The sequence below is a fragment of the Fusarium fujikuroi genome, chromosome FFUJ_chr11 (assembly GCF_900079805.1).
Source record: "Fusarium fujikuroi IMI 58289 draft genome, chromosome FFUJ_chr11".
NCBI classification, from domain to species: Eukaryota; Fungi; Ascomycota; class Sordariomycetes; order Hypocreales; family Nectriaceae; genus Fusarium; species Fusarium fujikuroi.
In genome coordinates, this window is record NC_036632.1 from 787428 (window position 1) to 796635 (window position 9208).

The window sequence follows — 9208 nt, forward strand, 5'->3', positions numbered from 1 at the left end:
GGACTGTTGGCTCCATAAAGCCAACTCACAGTCATCAGCACCCAACAAAATGTTATCCCCGAACATTTTGTTGGCGGCTTATCCCTGCGTCCGATTCTGTCTTACTCTCCACTCTGACGTGGGACATCTGACCAACCTGCAACGCGTGGTCAATGCTGTTGTCGCTCATCAACGCGTAAGTCTCCATTGTTTGCTGTGAGTGTCACACATGTGTCATGGCTAAGCCAGGTTAGGTGCCACGTCTGACACGCTGACACAGTAATTCACCCCCTTAGCCAATTGCCTGGCCGGTCGGGTCATAGCACTCAGCAATGCAATAATAAGCTGACTGGCGGCTGTTTGGATCACTGAACTCCTTCGGCCAGGATTGGTTGCCAGTATCTTCAGGTTATCCTGTCGGTTCTTCTTATTGACAAGGAGTGGCTGCAAAGTATGGGCAAGTCAGAAGATGCGCTTTGATAACTGAGTATTGGCCGATATGAATAAACCTCTTTGTTGAAGAAAGGCATAAGTAAGCATAAAAGCGGTTTCGACGACATCCAGATCCAATGGATGGAGGCTGCTGGACGGCTGTATTATGTGTGAGCTGTTCCTTCTGACACAATCTGCCAACCAGTTCCATTGAATACACCATCCTTTGCATCCTTATTCTGCACGCTCTCAACAACGTTGACTCCGGCCTTGGGTAATCGGAACAGTAAACTCAAAGCCAAAGCGTGGAATACCATTTCTTACTTGCAGCAATCTGGGCTCGGACTACTATTTGGTTCCTGCAACTCTCTGAAACCCTTAAACCAGTCCAACTCTAGGGGTTTCTTAAGAGCCTTTCCAAAACAGCATGTATTTCTATAGCCTATCGTAAATCATAGATTAGATCCACGTGTTTTTCATCGTACGTCACGATGTCTTGACCGCAGCCTTAAAATCATCGCGCCATCTCTAAAACGAATCCCGGAAGCAATCGTGAATCATATACTTAATAATAAAGGCTGGGAGCCCACCATAGGTCTCCCAGCCGATATACTCAGTCACCTTCTCGCCACTCGTCGGGTCGACAGACTCTATAAACTCATGAAAGCGCTCGTTGGGGCTCAAAAAGAAAGGCATACCGATGTAGCGCCATGTGACCCAATATCCTAGCCTTCCATTATCAGTCTCAAAGCGCTCTACTCTATTAACAGCTTTAGCAGCTGTATTTATCTGCTGTTTCGAGTTGTTGCTTATATGGACATCAACTGTAAGGTTTATACCTGCATACAGATAGCCAGGGCGAGAGATAACTTAACCTAGCTGCAAGTCATTTATAGTCTAATCAGTAATAGGGGGATGTTGGTGATGGTCCCACAAGGGGTGAGGGCATTCCAGTATGGCCAGGTATTAGTATCTATTAGCTTCTTGAGGCATTTTAGTGCTAGCGCATTAACCACAATAAAATAGGTAATTAAAAGTATAAATAAGGCATTAATGCTATAAAGTGGGGTAGGAATAGAAGGGCTAAAAAAAGCAGGCTATCTTTTTATAATTTCTCTATTAAAAAGTAAAATTATATATTAGCTTAAGCTAAAAGGAAAAAGTCAGGTAATTAAATAAAGTTAATTAAATATAAAACTATAAAATATATATAAAAGGGTAAAATAGTAAAATTTAATAAAATATTAAATAATAAATATAAATATAAATGATAAATAATAATTAAAATAATTAAAACTCTTTTAAAAATAGTTTTATATAATAAGCTTTAAATAAAAATAAAAAATTTAATTATTTTAAATTATTATATAATATTTTCTTTTTTTATTAATAGTTTTATAAGGCTATTAAGCTATTAAGTTTATATATAAAAGCTTTAATAATAAAGCCTTTATAATAAGCCTATATCTTAAAGGTTAAAATTTTATAAGGTTTATTTATATTAATAATATAATTACTACCTTAATAAAGTAATATTAATATTATTATTTTTTTTCCTTACTATTAGTTTTATAAAGCTATTAAGCTTTAAACTTTATATATAAAGGCTTAAATTATTATAACTTAATAGGCCCTTTATATATACCTTACTTTTTCTACTAATTAACTTAAGTCCTATTAAGAATAATTAATATTAAGACTTTAAGATTATAATTAATTTATAATAATTAATATTAATTTATAATAGTTAGGTTTTTAAATAGATAAACTAGTTTATATTAGGTTTATATTTATAAGATATATAAGGCATTAAACTAAATATATTAATAAAGTATTATATCTCTTAATAGTTAATAATATAAATAAGGTTTATTAAAGTAAAGATACTTTATTAATAGCTAATAAGCTAAGTTCTATTTAATATTAAATAAAGGTATATATATACTATAATATATATAAATTAAATATAGTTAATTTACCTTTATTTATAACTATTTATTATATAAGTTAAATAGTATATATTTAATTAATATAAGGTAGGTAGCTTCTAATTAGTAAGAAATAGTAAGGTATATATATATATAATAAAAAAACTGTATTAAGTTATAATACAATCTCTTCCCTCTTTAAGATCTTATCCTTAAGGCCTATAAGTAATTAAATATAAAACTATTATTATAACCTAATAGGCATTTATATATAACCTATATTTCTTACTAATTAATAATACTCTTACTAAAGACAATTAGCATTAAGACTTTATAATTATAGTTAATTTTACTTAATTAATAATAATCTACCTAAATTATTACTAATTCTATAATAACCTTATTAATTAACTTAAAAAGATATTTAATATATATATATAATATAGTTAATAAGCAAGTGGGCCAGATAAGTAAGTAGGCTAAAAATCCCTTACTTTATAACATTTCTATTTAATTAAATAATTATTAATAACTTAATATACTACAGTCTTTAAATAAAGCTAGAATACTTCTTGCCCTTTAGGCCTTTTAAAATAACCTAAACCTTAATATTTAATATACTATAAATAACTATAAAGTGCCTTATAATATATTATAATGCTGCTATAATGGCATTTAATTACAATATAATTTTATTTTAAATTTATAGAGATTATTTAATTTAAAAGAGTAAATAATAGTTTAATCTATTTTTAACCTAAATTTATAAGGATTTCCCTTATAACTATATTTTATAGAAGAAATAGCTAATTCCCTACTAACTAACTGTAATATATTACCTATTAGTAAGCATTAGGCTTATAACTTTATAAAGTAATAATTAAAGCTAAAGATATTATAATAACGCCCTGGTAATAAGGCTAACCGGCCTCCTACTACATGATCTCAGGACCCTCTTAAGTCTATTATAAAAACCCCTTAAATAGAAATCCTGCTTCCTTAAGCTTTAATTAATATAATACTATTATGCCTATTTAGCTATTACCTATTTACTATAATAATTCTAAAGCTTTTACCTAAACTACTTAAGTATAATAGTAAACCTATAAAGAACCACTATAGCTAGTATAGAACTTAATAAACTATTAGTAAATCCTCTAGAAATTAGTAGTAACTCTACTTAAAATAGTAATAAAGAATTCTCCTAAATAGTAATCTATATAGCTAGTTATATTACCTATACTATATATATTAATGCCTTAAAAGTTAGGATTAAGCAGCTAGAAGAAGAACTTACCTTTTAATAATAGTAAAATAAGTTAAAGTAATACCTTAAGGAAAATAAAGGTAAATTATAAAACCTCCCTAAAACCTAAAGAGAGAATAAATTATTTATATAATTACCTAACTTTAATACTAAAGATATACTGTAAATAAGTAATAATACCTTACTAAAGTAATACTAATTAAAAGATAGTCTTATTTCTAGTAATAATAGAAAAGTAAAAGCTAAAAATATTATTACCCTTAAATACCTAACTACCTTTTAAAAACGAGATAAATAGTTAGATAATATAGACTAAAGCTTTAAAGGCGCCTAAAAATAATACTATATTAATAAGAGCTATATCTTATTTACCTGCAATAATATAGCATTAAATATAAGGCTTATATAGTTAAATTATTTAAATAAATAAATAGAAAAAAAAAGATAAGACTTAAAGAGAAATTAAAAAGTATTTAAGAAATAGTCCTTTACCCTTATAGAAAATAGAAAGAATTGCTAGATACTTATAACTATATAACTAAAAAACGCCTAATAATAACCTAGCTAATCTCCCTAAGACTTCTATAAGTACCTTATCTCTATTAAAGATTATCTCCCTTATAAGCTTAATATAGCTATAAGAGTTTATTAATATTATATTAAACTTTTACCTACCTTTTAAAATACTATAGCCTTTTAAGGAGGTATTAATCTCCTTAAAACTAAAAAAGAACTTATTTAGTTAATATAATAACTCTAGGATACTTTAAACTAAAAGAATAAATATATAAAAAACCTGCTAGATTTTTTACTACTTAAAAAGAAACCTTACTAACCCTAAAAACTGCCTAAATTATATTTATATTAATAACCTTAGGAAAATAACTAAAATTACTTTCTTATTATTAACTTAAAAGAAAAAGAAAAAGACTTAAATTCTATAAAATGCTATAATTATTATAAAAAAGGTTACTATTTAAGAAATTGCCTTAAACCTAAAAGAATAAACTAAATAAAGAGATTAAAAAACTAAATATAATTAAAGATATAAATTAATTTCTAGTTAATACTTTTAAGATAACCTTAATTTATAACTAAAATAGACTTTAAATCTACTTTAAAAGAAAGATCTTAATTACAGTAAAGGCTTAAGGCTATAAGACTATTAAAGTATAGGCTTACCTTAATTATAGTATAGAAATAAATACTATTAGTAAAACCTTTATAAAATTTTAGGGATTTTAATAATTAAAAGATATTAATATCTTTCTTTAAAGAGTAAATAATACTTAATTAAGAACTATAAAATATTAAAAAATAACCTTAATTTTAATAAATTATTAAAGATAAATATATAAAACTATATAAAGCCTAATAGGTATTAATAAAGAGGATTAAAATAAATTAATACTTCTCTTTATTATTATCTTAAAAGATCTTTAAATTATAGCTAACTTTAAGATAAAGAAATAGTAATTTAAAGGGCACTATAAAGGCCTTAAAATCCTTAACTTTTATTAGTTTTTAAAGAAAACCTGCAATAAAGCTAAGATCTTTATTATTACTATTATTAAAGAACTTTACTTACTTTCTAATAAAGAACCCTAAAAACCTAACTAACTTAAAGGTATTTCTTATAAACTAAAAGTATATATTAAAGTCTTTAGCTATAATAAGGCAGTAAGGATACCTAACTTTAAGAAAATAGATTATATTATAGACTTAATTAAAGAGAAGGAATTACTATATAGCCCTATTTACCCCCTTTTATAGGTAGAACTTAAGGAACTTTATAAATATATTTAGGAAAACTTAAAAACTAAATAAATCTGCTTATTTAAAAGCCTGGCTAAATCCTTTATTCTTTTTATCTTTAAAAAGAATAGAGGTCTTTAACTCTATATAGATTATTATAGCTTAAATGCTATTACTATTAAGAATTATTACCTTTTATCTTTAATCTTAAAGATTATAAATTATATTTAAAAGATAAAGTACTTTTTTAAGATTAATATTAAAGATATATATTATTAAATTTATATTTAAAAAGAAGATAAATAGAAAACTGCCTTTTAAACTTACTATAATTACTTTAAGTATATAGTAATGCCATTTAGACTAGCTAATATATTTATTATATTTTAATATTATATTTATTAGGCCCTTTAGGGTCTTATAGATATAATTTATATTATCTATTTAAATAATATCTTAATATTCTTAAAGATAAAAGAAGAGTATATTAAGTACCTTAAATAAATCCTAAAATAAATAAAGAATATTAAATTATATATAAAACCTTTAAAGTGCTCCTTTTATTAAAATAAAGTAAAGTTCTTTAGCTTTATCTTAACTATAGAGGGTATTAAGATAGACCTGGTAAGGATTTATACTATCTTTAAATAGCCTAAACCTATTACCTATAGAGAAATTTAGGTATTTTTAAGATTTTATAACTTCTATAGATAGTTTATTTATAGATACTTTAAGGTTATTGCTTCCCTTATGGCCCTTATAAAAGGAAGCTAAAATAAGAGGAAATTAGGGAATATAAAGCTAAATAACTAGAAAAAATAGTTATTTTAGGCCCTTATTGCTAAATTTAAAAAGGCCTTAGTCCTATAGTATTTTAACCTTAAGAGATATATTTATATTAAGATAAATGCATTAAATTATATTATAATAAGAATCCTTTCCTAACTAGATAATAAAGGTAAATATTACTTAATTGCTTTTTAGTTATAAAAGTTTAATAATCCTAAAAGAAGATATAATACCCCTAATTAGGAAATAATAGTAATAGTAAAGTTATTTAAGTATTAATAGTATTACCTTAAAGGCTCCCTAAAATAGGTAAAGGTCTTAAATAATTACTAAAACCTTTAATTATTTATAAAAATTATTAAATTAAATAAAAAATAAGTATAATAGTATTTATATTTAATAACCTATAACTTTATAATTAAATATAAAAAGGGATTTATAAATCCTATTAATGCCTCTTTAAGACCTCTAAAAGTTAAAGAAAAGAAATACTAAAAGCTAGATTTAATTAAATCCCTAAGAGATAAGATAGCTAAGGTATAAATAATAATAAGAGATTAAAAGCTAAAAAAAAGGTTAAGTAAGAGGCTTATAAAGGAAATAAATTTACCTTAAACCTTAGGTAAGTTAAAGGTAAATAAGATATCTTTAGGTATTAAAGATAACCTAGCCTTACTGTTAAGTAATATAGATATTATAGGCTAAAAACCTAATTTAAATATATAGTCTTAAGAGATATTAAGATTATTTATAGTAATTCTTAATAAAATAGTAAATTAATCTTTATATTAAAAAAAACCCCTAAAGGATAATATATTAAAGCCTTTAATTAAAATAATTAAATTAATATAATTAAAAGATAAGATAATATTTAGCTAAAAGGATAAAATATTTAAGGTAAATTATAAAAAAGGATTCTAAAAGTAAAAAGTAAAAGATAACCTCTTTTATTTTAAGGACAGGCTTTATATATTATTAAAACCTAACTTTAAAAAGGAGATATTAAGATTATACTATAATAACCCCTTAATAGGGCACTTTAGTATTAAAAGAACCTAAAAGCTAATTTAAAGGAAACTCTATTAAAAAGGCCTAAAAATTAATATAAAATAGTATATATCTATATATTATATTTACTAAGGGATAGTATTTAAAAGATACTAACCTTATAGAAAGCTTAAAAGCCTATTAATTTTATTATACCCCTTAAAGAAGGTCTTAATAGATTTTATTATAAGACTATTATTAATACTTTTTAAAGGTTAATAAGTTAATATAATCTTAATAATAGTTAATAGACTTATAAAGTTTATATAATTCCTACCTGCCTCTATTAAGATTACTGCATTTAAACTGGCTAAACTCTTTTATAAAGAGATTAAACTATAATTTAAAGCCCTAAAGGGTATTATTTCTAATAGAGGCTTTATATTTATAAGTATATTTTAGTTAAAATTATATTACTACTTAAGAATTAAGTAAAGACTATTAATAGCTTTTTACCTTTAAACTAATAGATAAATAAAAAGGATAAATTAAGTTTTTAGTTATTACTTATATTACTTTATTAAAAATAACTAAAATATCTAGCTAAAATTTCTATAAATAGCCTAATTTACTTATAATTTAAGGGTTAGTACTATAATAAATATAACCCTAAATAGGGCCCTTATAGGTTTTAACCTAAAATTTTATATTACTACTAAAGATACTAGCTTAAAAGGGAAAGTCCTAAAAGTTAAGTGCAGAATTTAGAAGCTATAAGAGCTATAGAATAAGCTTATAATATACTAGCAAAATATAACTAAAAGGCAGGCTAAGTACTTTAACTTAAAGTATTAAAAAATAAACTTTAAATAAAGATAATTAATTATACTTTTAACTAAAAACCTAAAGCTTAAAGAAAAGAAAAAAAAGCTAGCCTTAAGATTTATTAGCCTATTTAGGATTACTAAATATATTAAACTATAAGTATATTGCCTAGCCCTATTAAACTAATATATAAAAATATATAATATTTTTTATATAAGCCTTCTTAAAGTATATTAAGTATATAGCTAAGAGAATAATAATTCCTTATTAATGCTAGACCTTAAAGAAGAGGATAATTAATAAGAAGTTAAATAAATTAAAGATAAAAAGAAAATATATAAAGAATTATATTACCTTATAAAATAGAAAAGATAGCTAGCTAAATATAATTAATAGGTTATTACTATAAATATAAAGAATGCCCTATAAATTATTACTATATAGAAAAAGTCCTAAATAAAGTAAAAAGGTAAGAAATTAAAATTATAAATAAAAATAACCTTAAGGAAGAAAGGATATTTAAGAAAAGAGCTTTAATTAAAGCTAAAAGGCTTAAGCTATAAAGATACTATTAAGAAAAATAAGTAATTATAAACTATAAGTAAATCTCTTTCTATTTTAACTTAAAACCACTAAATAGGACTGTAATAATTACATTAAGAATTAATTAACTATAATACTAAAAAGCCACCTTTTAAGTTAACTTATCTTCCTTTATAATATAAGCTCTATATAAACTACTATATTTAGGAAATATACTTTAAGAGCTAAAGTTATTAAAGGAAAGCTGGCTATATTTTTAAGAGATTAAGAAAGGTTATATAATTAATATAGTAAAAGGCTAAAAACTCTCTATAAGTAAGGCAGGGCCAGATAGGATAGAAGGTTATACTAAAAGTAAAGGGTATATAGAGAGTAAAGTTATAGCTTTAATCTTAATAGAGACTAAAGAGGCAAATATAATAAATACCTAAAGATATTAATAAGGGTTTAAACTTAATATAAAGCTAAAGGTAAGAATTTAGGTAATAATATTAGAGTTATTATAGGGGTTATTAGTAAGATCTAAATATATAAAATAGTAGAAAGTATTAATAGTAACCTACTAGGCTATATACTTAATATTATTCTTCTTTAAATATAGGACCTATAAATCCTTAAATATAGCCTAAATTTCTTTATTTATATCGCTTTAAGGAAATAGGTATATTTTAATATAAATATAGTAATAAGTTATAATAGCCTT